Genomic DNA, 6,000 nt, shown 5'->3' on the forward strand with positions numbered 1-6,000 from the left:
TATATATTATGAAATCATATTGTGTAAAACAAAAAAAGGTAACCGAATGTGTTGAACCTTCAGGTTACAAAACAGCCAAAAATGGTAGACTAATGTTCTTTTGCACTTGTGCTGAATGTGGTATTACAAAGACCAAATTTGTTAAAAAACAGGGAAACTAAACAGCCCGTTGGGAGCGGGCTTATTTGGTGATATCGCTAATACAGGAACTGAATTGTTCCTAACAAAAGGAGTACCTTATCTTGGCAAAAAAGCAGTTGAAATGGGAAGATATTATGGTTCCGAATTAATGAGAGACCCAAAATTGCAGAAAAAAGCAATCGATTATGGTTTGAGAAAAATGAATCCTCTACTTCACAAAGTGGGATCAGAAGCTCTCAATCAATTGTCAACAAAAATAAGACCCAAAAAGAAATACACAACCAATAGGAAAGATCTAGACGGCGGTGCTTTAGACATTCAAAAACAATTAGCAAAGTTGGGAGAACTCCATTTGAGAACTCCGACGGGTAAAAAATATAATTATTGTGGACCTGGTACAAAACTGGAAGACAGATTGGCTTCAAATGATCCAAAATATAGAGATCCGATAAATAATCTGGATAGTATTTGCCAGCAACATGATATAGCTTACAGTAAAGCTGGAGACGATCTGGCTAAAAAGCATGCAGCTGATAAAATTATGGAAGACAGTATAAAAGCAATCCCATTTAATCAAAGACCTTGGTTTGCTACACCAACAATGTATGCCATTAAAGCAAAAAGAAAGATTGGACTTGGTTCAAAAAACGTAAAGCGGTGCTGAGTATTGATGATTGGGCTCAGCAATTAGCCGATGAATTACACAAACCAATCAAGAGAAAATTCAAAACTAGAAGAGTCATTGTAAATCATATTGATGAAATATGGGCAAGTGATCTGGTTGAAATGCAAAAATTCAGCAAATGGAATAAAGGTTATCGGTATCTTCTTATGGTTATTGATGTTTTCAGCAAATACGGTTGGATTGTCCCATTGAAGGATAAGAAAGGTGAATCCGTTACTGAAGCATTTAAAACAATATTCAGGGAAGGCAGAAGACCACAATATTTATGGGTTGATAAGGGAAAGGAGTTCGATAACAAACACTTGAAAGACTTGTTGGAGAAAAATGGGATACTTATGTACTCCACTGAAAATGAAGAGAAATCCTCGGTGGTTGAAAGGTGGAATAGAACAATTAAATCCAAAATGTGGAAACAGTTCACTGTTCAAGGTAATACAATGTATCTCGATATGCTGTCCAAACTAGTGAAACAGTACAACAACACAAAACATTCAAGCATAAAGATGACACCCGTTGAAGCATCTAACAAGAGGAATGAAGGTATAGTTTACTTCAATCTATATGGTGATACAGAAACATTGAAACAGAAACCTAAATTTCAAACAGGTGACAAGGTTCGAATATCTAAGTATAAACGGAATGTGTTCGACAAGGGTTATACACCAAATTGGACAGAAGAAGTGTTTACAGTTGATAAGATCCAATACACTAATCCAATAACATACAAACTAAAAGATCTCAGAGGTGAAGATATTCAAGGGAGTTTTTATGAACCTGAATTATTGAAAGCTAAACAGGATATTTTTCGTATTGACAAAGTGATTAGAAGAAACTATAAAAAGAAACAAGCTTTGGTTAAATGGAAGGGATACAGTGATGAATTCAACAGTTGGATACCATTGAAAGACATTGAAAACATATGAATCGTTTCTGGCTATGTTTAAACGCACTCAAAAAATCTATTTAAAAAAACAATGTATAGTATTATTATATGTTGGATTCACTAAGAGATTTGATTTTTTTAATTAATCAACTTGACCATTTGAATATGCAAAAAAATGACCTAGAAGATAAAATAAATCACATTAAAAATCAATTGAAAGAAATCAAAGATTTTGACGAAATGTATCATGAAATGAGACAAAAGATTTGGGAACAGACAAAAGATTTGGGAACAGACAATTGATCAAAAAGAAAAACCCCGGTTTGAAGATAGATAAAAACGTTTGAACCAAAGTTATGTAACATATATGACAATAACTACGGTTTAGACTGTTTATTTGCTACGTTTAAACGCACTCAAAAAATATATTTAAAAAATTATGTATAGCATATGTATATATGGACAAGTTTGAAAATGAAGAAAAGTTTGGTTTCTATTATGAGAGCGATCAGGATTCCCATCTATCGGATTCTGACTGGGTACCATCCTCGCCGGAAAGTTTTTCATCACAAGAAAGCGAATCGGATTTTAGTTGCCCAAGTTCGCAGGAATCTGAGACATCGCAAGATAGTGAATAATCTATATAAAAAAATTCAATAAATTGATCGAAACCATGACAAAGGACAAAGAAACAATATACGTCATAAAAGAACTCATTGACAGTCATCTGTTAGGATGTTTTAAACCATCAGTGAAATGTGAATTACAAGAAGCAAATATCAAATACCTTGTGAAAGTAAGTGACGGTAAAAAATCTCATGTTTTTAACCCAAATTACATAGACGATGTTTTGCAAAACAAGATACGTGAAATGTTTTGTGAACACCTAGATGACGACTCTGAAGAAGACTGAACTATGTAAGCTATATATATGTTCCAAGGAGCCGAAATAGTAAAAGCATTATGCTTGAGAAAGTTAGCAGAGGAAGAAATTTGTAATATTGTTGCAAAAAACGCTGATTACATCCATTTTGTACGAACAATTGAGTTTCCCTTTTTGAAATTTACGTTAGATAATGACATTCATAAAAAAGAAAAAATCGAAAAAGTGTTCAACAAGACGAACAAAAAAATGACATTTTTATTCAAAGAGTTCCAAAGATATCGCAATTTTTTGAGCCCATATAAAATGTTCGAAGAAGACATATAAACACAAAATATATAGGTTTATATTATGGCAGATCGAAGACCAGTTGGCCGTCCCAGATTTTATACTGCAGAAGAAAGAAGACGAAACAAAAACGATTACATGTTGCGCAAAGAATGGTATTGCAAAATATGCGACAATAATCATAATTACACTCTTGCGGGAAAACATAATCATCTCAAAACAAAGAAACATTTCAAAAATTCGTTCACATATAATACTGGTTACATTTATGACAAAAATGAAAACAGCAGCAATTAATTTATTTATATCACTTCTCCTTCAAAAGTTAAATACATACTCCAGTATGTGTTCAACTATAAACGCACCATATTTTTACTTAAAGAATTATTTCCTATACATATATTATGATGAATATTATGCAAAATAATATCTCAACTTATAGTATGAACAAGAGCGATCTTGAGAAACTGAGTAAATCAGAATTAATAAAATTGATTATAAAACAAAATACGCAACCAGTGCCCGCACCAAGGACTAAAACAAGACCAATCCCAAAACCAAGAAAGAGTGTGCAGCAAATGGTTCAAAATTATGAAGAAAACATAATTCTTCCTCCATTAGAGTTCCGAGATGGATACAAACCAGTACCATTACCTAGGACTAAAAGACCAGTGCCGGCGCCTAGAACTGAAAGACCAGTGCCAGCGCCTATGACTAAAAGACCAGTTCCATTGCCTAGGACTAAAAGACCAGTTCCATTACCGAGGACCATAATACAAGAAACGAACAAAGCTTTAAAAGGGTTCACAAAGTCTTATGAAATCAACATAAAAAACAGCAAAGATCCACTTATGCAACTGCAAAATACAAGAAAGGCTGTTGCCATCCATATCAGATAAATATTAAAATCAATGAAAGGTCTAAAGTTTGTTGAAACACTGAGGGTCACATTTGAAAAACAACTAGGGCGAGAAGAAAGAATTATGAAAACAGCGTATTTCAACAGTCAACCCCAAACAATAACAAATGACACACAAATTGAACTAGCTTTATCTTTGTCAAAACAAGTCATACTAAACAAGATTGCAGTTTGGATTTCAGAGGGATCTGGTTGGACTGTTCAATCTGTTGACAATCATTATCTCAATGTAGTGAAATATGAACCAATGAAAGGATCGTCTTATATAAAACTACCCACAGAACTCAGAAACAGTGCAAAGGGATTGATCAACATGAAAAATGAGGATAATGAATGCTTCAGGTGGTGCCACATAAGACATCTCAATCCTCAAGACAAATACCCACAGAGAATCAAAAAATCAGACAAAGCATTCATTGAAAATTTGAATTATTCAGGAATTGAATTTCCAGTGACTACCAAACAGTACAACAAAATAGAAAAGCAGAATGAAATTAACATCAATGTTTTCGGTTATGAAAACAAACAAAAATATCCCATTTATGTGTCAAAAGAAAAGTATGAAGATTGCATGAATCTGCTTCTTATAACAGAAAATGAAAACAAGCACTATGTATTGATGAAGGATTTCAACAAGTTCATGTACGATATAACAAAGCATAAAGAGAGAAAACATTTTTGCATGTATTGTCTTCAGCATTTCACTTCTGAAAGAGTGTTGAATAATCATAAAGAAAACTGTATCCAATTAAATGGAGCACAAGCAATTAAAATGCCAACAAAAGATGACAACATACTAAAATTCAATAATGCCCACAAACAAATACCAGTTCCATTTGTAATATATGCAGATTTTGAAGCCATAACTGAAAAAATACATGGATGCCAACCCAATGATGACAAATCATACACAGAGGCTTATCAGAGACACACAGACTGTGGTTATGGATATAAGGTTGTGTGTTGTTATGATGATAAATACACAAAACCAGTACAAATTTATAGAGGTGAAAAAGCTGTTTACAAATTTATGGAAGCCATGCTGGATGAAGTCAAATACTGCAAGAAGATTATGAAAAAACATTTCAATAAACCATTGAGAATGACTGAAGATGATGAAAAAGAATTTCAAAAAGCTAATGAATGTCATATCTGCAACAAAAAATACAATGAAAATGATGTGAGAGTCAGAGACCATTGCCATATCACAGGTAAATACAGAGGATCAGCTCACCAAGATTGCAATCTTAACTTTCGAATAACTGAGAAAATACCAGTCATGTTTCACAATCTCCGTGGGTATGACAGTCATTTTATAATGCAAGAGATCGGTGAAATAGTCAAAGAGCATCAATATACAAATAAGAAAGGTGAAAAGTGTCAAATGAACATCAATGCAATTCCAAACAATATGGAAAAGTACATGGCTTTCATGCTAGGCAACCACTTAACCTTCATTGACAGTTTCCAGTTCATGAGTTCCAGTCTAGAAAATCTTGTTAAGAACATCACATCACGTGTCGAAAACGACACCTGTTATTAATTAATGAAAAACGACAAGTCTGCTGTTATTTTCCCTGTTAAAGTGCAAAACGAGTCCATTGTTTGTCATACCGACTTTTGACCATACCACTGTTTACCTTCGTTAATTAGGTTAATTTATGTATGCACAATAGTGAAATAACTCGATGAATGCTATGCAAATTCTGCCCTGCTAATGCTTGTTAGAAGGAAGAAATGTATAGGCATGAAAATATAATAACGTAATTAGACTTTTGCAATCACAGGTCTGTGATGACATGGCTTCGAATCATGAATCTCTACAGTTCACCATGGTGAACCGTCGGTGAGCTGAAAGATAAACAGTTCACTTCTTTAAACAAACGATTCACCATGGTGAACCGTGCCGCAATAGCAGGAAATGTTACGGGGTTTTTTTTATTTCACATTTACAAACTAGTTTAGATTACAACCTCGGGATACGATGGTTCTTATGCCCGGAAACTCTTTCCCCCCTTACATATCGAGCTAAAGTATCTGGTGAATCGCACGGTGAATCGTTGACAATCACATCTCAATTGCAATTTGCATACATTAAATCCATTTTAATTTAATCATCCTGTAAATTTTTCTTGAGTTGGTACCGACTCCTCATCGGCACCACTCGATATATTATTAAACACACACCGAACCTCTCAAGA

The 6,000-nt window shown here is 33.9% G+C and overlaps 1 pseudogene; it reads left to right on the forward strand.

Moving 5' to 3' along the window:
- Window positions 1-6,000, forward strand: part of LOC137995580 (uncharacterized) — a 278,479-nt pseudogene that overhangs the window by 33,827 nt on the left and 238,652 nt on the right.

This window comes from Montipora foliosa, chromosome 3 (genome assembly GCF_036669935.1).
Source record: "Montipora foliosa isolate CH-2021 chromosome 3, ASM3666993v2, whole genome shotgun sequence".
Classification (NCBI taxonomy): Eukaryota; Metazoa; Cnidaria; class Anthozoa; order Scleractinia; family Acroporidae; genus Montipora; species Montipora foliosa.